At 41.6% G+C, this 4,493-nt stretch overlaps 4 non-coding genes across 4 annotated transcripts; all 4 read right to left on the bottom strand.

Moving 5' to 3' along the window:
- Window positions 1-164: 164 nt before the first annotated feature.
- On the bottom strand, window positions 165-237 carry trnar-ccu (transfer RNA arginine (anticodon CCU)). Its single transcript has one exon. It is a non-coding gene; the product is annotated as a tRNA-Arg (tRNA).
- A 1,124-nt stretch (window positions 238-1,361) lies between these two features.
- Window positions 1,362-1,434, bottom strand: trnar-ccu (transfer RNA arginine (anticodon CCU)). The gene has a single exon. It is a non-coding gene; the product is annotated as a tRNA-Arg (tRNA).
- A 1,123-nt stretch (window positions 1,435-2,557) lies between these two features.
- trnar-ccu (transfer RNA arginine (anticodon CCU)) lies at window positions 2,558-2,630 on the bottom strand. Its single transcript has one exon. It is a non-coding gene; the product is annotated as a tRNA-Arg (tRNA).
- Window positions 2,631-3,747: 1,117 nt separating this feature from the next.
- Window positions 3,748-3,820, bottom strand: trnar-ccg (transfer RNA arginine (anticodon CCG)). Its single transcript has one exon. It is a non-coding gene; the product is annotated as a tRNA-Arg (tRNA).
- Between the last annotated feature and the right edge of the window lie 673 nt (window positions 3,821-4,493).

A 4,493-nucleotide genomic window follows, 5' to 3' on the forward strand; every position in this document is an offset into this window, starting at 1 on the left:
TTCTGGAAGAGTGAGTTAGACATTGAGAGACACACATGGAAAAAGAAACAGAGATAGGGATAGGGGAGGAAGAAAATGTCATTGAAATTTTCTGCCAACTTTCCCAGGATTTTGGCAAATGTCCTTGAAGTAAATGTACTGTGAAAGGGCAGTTTTGAGCAAGACATCCCAGACGGGACTCGAACCCACAATCCCTGGCTTAGGAGGCCAATGCCTTATCCATTAGGCCACTGGGACAAAATGCTCGATGCTGGAATTGTACATTTCTTGTTGCTTCTAATTAGATCTGAGTGGTAGAAAAAAAGAAGAGAACCGTTTAGCTCATGTAGGAGCGTTTATTTCCTGTAATACTTTCAACAATGCAGTGGGTTTCTCTACAGTTGCTTCTGCTACAAAATTCAGAGACAATGACTACTAAGGAAATGAGTGGAGGGACACCCTGCCATCAAGAGAGCATAGCAGAGGATGGTTTCGATCCATCGACCTCTGGGTTATGGGCCCAGCACGCTTCCGCTGCGCCACTCTGCTAACTCCCACAAAATTTGTTTCAGAATGCAAGTTCACTTGGATACAACCAGCTCTTGGTGAACAACTTGCTAATGGTTTCACAGTCGTGGATAAAGAACTTTTTTGTAAAAACAGGTAAGAAGATTGATGTGACATTAGGACTTCTCAGACAGTTAAGATTTCACAGCAAAATTTAAAGATATGAAGCCTCGGGAGAACGTGACAGGAAACCGTGAAGAGAAAGAAAATTCAACCAACCACTTGAATTTTTGAAGATTTATGCCATTGGTACAATGATGCAAGAAATTATCCGTAATAGGGTCCTATAATGTGTGGATACTGTATTTGCATGCAGCTTTGATTTCAGATGCTGTTTTCTACTTAGTTCTTTCAAGTGCTTAACGTGAATTAGCTTGTTAGGCGGAAGAGTTCATCCTCCACCAACACACTTTGGAAGACCCTCCAAGAGGTAAGAAACGGTGCCGGAAAAATAGAAAAATAGAACACACACCATTAGGCAGGTGGGATTTAACTTCCGTATCTGCACCCTTCAAATTCCTTCCATTGGATGGAACAAGTAAAGGTTTAACAGCTGAAAACAGAATAAGAGAAAGAAGAAGGAGAAATAGAGGAAACCAGCATAAAATCAGAGATTTTCATTGTAATTTTGTTAGATGTCTATTCTCTTTATTCTGGAAGAGTGAGTTAGACATTGAGAGACACACATGGAAAAAGAAACAGAGATAGGGATAGGGGAGGAAGAAAATGTCATTGAAATTTTCTGCCAACTTTCCCAGGATTTTGGCAAATGTCCTTGAAGTAAATGTACTGTGAAAGGGCAGTTTTGAGCAAGACATCCCAGATGGGACTCGAACCCACAATCCCTGGCTTAGGAGGCCAATGCCTTATCCATTAGGCCACTGGGACAAAATGCTCGATGCTGGAATTGTACATTTCTTGTTGCTTCTAATTAGATCTGAGTGGTAGAAAAAAAGAAGAGAACCGTTTAGCTCATGTAGGAGCGTTTCTTTCCTGTAATACTTTCAACAATGCAGTGGGTTTCTCTACAGTTGCTTCTGCTACAAAATTCAGAGACAATGACTACTAAGGAAATGAGTGGAGGGACACCCTGCCATCAAGAGAGCATAGCAGAGGATGGTTTCGATCCATCGACCACTGGGTTATGGGCCCAGCACTCTTCCGCTGCGCCACTCTGCTAACTCCCACGAAATTTGTTTCAGAATGCAAGTTCACTTGGATACAACCAGCTCTTGGTGAACAACTTGCTAATGGTTTCACAGTCGTGGATAAAGAACTTTTTTGTAAAAACAGGTAAGAAGATTGATGTGACATTAGGACTTCTCAGACAGTTAAGATTTCACAGCAAAAATTAAACATATGAAGCCTCGGGAGAACGTGACAGGAAACCGTGAAGAGAAAGAAAATTCAACCAACCACTTGAATTTTTGAAGATTTATGCCATTGGTACAATGATGCAAGAAATTATCCGTAATAGGGTCCTATAATGTGTGGATACTGTATTTGCATGCAGCTTTGATTTCAGATGCTGTTTTCTACTTAGTTCTTTCAAGTGCTTAACGTGAATTAGCTTGTTAGGCGGAAGAGTTCATCCTCCACCAACACACTTTGGAAGACCCTCCAAGAGGTAAGAAACGGTGCCGGAAAAATAGAAAAATAGAACACACACCATTAGGCAGGTGGGATTTAACTTCCGTATCTGCACCCTTCAAATTCCTTCCATTGGATGGAACAAGTAAAGGTTAACAGCTGAAAACAGAATAAGAGAAAGAAGAAGGAGAAATAGAGGAAACCAGCATAAAATCAGAGATTTTCATTGTAATTTTGTTAGATGTCTATTCTCTTTATTCTGGAAGAGTGAGTTAGACATTGAGAGACACACATGGAAAAAGAAACAGAGATAGGGATAGGGGAGGAAGAAAATGTCATTGAAATTTTCTGCCAACTTTCCCAGGATTTTGGCAAATGTCCTTGAAGTAAATGTACTGTGAAAGGGCAGTTTTGAGCAAGACATCCCAGATGGGACTCGAACCCACAATCCCTGGCTTAGGAGGCCAATGCCTTATCCATTAGGCCACTGGGACAAAATGCTCGATGCTGGAATTGTACATTTCTTGTTGCTTCTAATTAGATCTGAGTGGTAGAAAAAAAGAAGAGAACCGTTTAGCTCATGTAGGAGCGTTTCTTTCCTGTAATACTTTCAACAATGCAGTGGGTTTCTCTACAGTTGCTTCTGCTACAAAATTCAGAGGCAATGACTGATAAGGAAATGAGTGGAGGGACACCCTGCCATCAAGAGGGCATAGCAGAGAATGGTTTCGATCCATCGACCTCTGGGCCCAGCACGCTTCCGCTGCGCCACTCTGCTAACTCCCACAAAATTTGTTTCAGAATGCAAGTTCACTTGGATACAACCAGCTCTTGGTGAACAACTTGCTAATGGTTTCACAGTCGTGGATAAAGAACTTTTTTGTAAAAACAGGTAAGAAGATTGATGTGACATTAGGACTTCTCAGACAGTTAAGATTTCACAGCAAAATTTAAAGATATGAAGCCTCGGGAGAACGTGACAGGAAACCGTGAAGAGAAAGAAAATTCAACCAACCACGTGAATTTTTGAAGATTTATGCCATTGGTACAATGATGCAAGAAATTATCCGTAATAGGGTCCTATAATGTGTGGATACTGTATTTGCATGCAGCTTTGATTTCAGATGCTGTTTTCTACTTAGTTCTTTCAAGTGCTTAACGTGAATTAGCTTGTTAGGCGGAAGAGTTCATCCTCCACCAACACACTTTGGAAGACCCTCCAAGAGGTAAGAAACGGTGCCGGAAAAATAGAAAAATAGAACACACACCATTAGGCAGGTGGGATTTAACTTCCGTATCTGCACCCTTCAAATTCCTTCCATTGGATGGAACAAGTAAAGGTTTAACAGCTGAAAACAGAATAAGAGAAAGAAGAAGGAGAAATAGAGGAAACCAGCATAAAATCAGAGATTTTCATTGTAATTTTGTTAGATGTCTATTCTCTTTATTCTGGAAGAGTGAGTTAGACATTGAGAGACACACATGGAAAAAGAAACAGAGATAGGGATAGGGGAGGAAGAAAATGTCATTGAAATTTTCTGCCAACTTTCCCAGGATTTTGGCAAATGTCCTTGAAGTAAATGTACTGTGAAAGGGCAGTTTTGAGCAAGACATCCCAGATGGGACTCGAACCCACAATCCCTGGCTTCGGAGGCCAATGCCTTATCCATTAGGCCACTGGGACAAAATGCTCGATGCTGGAATTGTACATTTCTTGTTGCTTCTAATTAGATCTGAGTGGTAGAAAAAAAGAAGAGAACCGTTTAGCTCATGTAGGAGCGTTTCTTTCCTGTAATACTTTCAACAATGCAGTGGGTTTCTCTACAGTTGCTTCTGCTACAAAATTCAGAGGCAATGACTGATAAGGAAATGAGTGGAGGGACACCCTGCCATCAAGAGGGCATAGCAGAGGATGGTTTCGATTCATCGACCTCTGGGTTATGGGCCCAGCACGCTTCCGCTGCGCCACTCTGTTAACTCCCAAACAATTCCTGGCTTAGGAGGCCAATGCCTTATCCATTAGGCCACTGGGACAAAATATAGTATGCTGGAATTGTACATTTCTTGTTGCTTCTAATTAGATCTGAGTTGTAGAAAAAGAGAAGAGATCCGTTTAGCGGAAGCTCGTCTGCCAAAATGAACTTTACTGTGCTACCTACCTTAAGGAGCTCGCCAGGCAACTTTATTTTTTCCCACAATCTGCAATTAATTAAGGTAGAGATGCTACCTGTATCAATGACAGCATCCACGATGATGCCCCGCACACTCACTGGTACCAATAGTAAGGGCAACTGTGCACGTAAAATGGTTGAGCTGAGCCCCAACTGACTGATCCCTGTCCTTCTGATACTTGGCCT

The sequence above is a fragment of the Erpetoichthys calabaricus genome, chromosome 5 (assembly GCF_900747795.2).
Source record: "Erpetoichthys calabaricus chromosome 5, fErpCal1.3, whole genome shotgun sequence".
Lineage (NCBI taxonomy): Eukaryota > Metazoa > Chordata > Cladistia > Polypteriformes > Polypteridae > Erpetoichthys > Erpetoichthys calabaricus.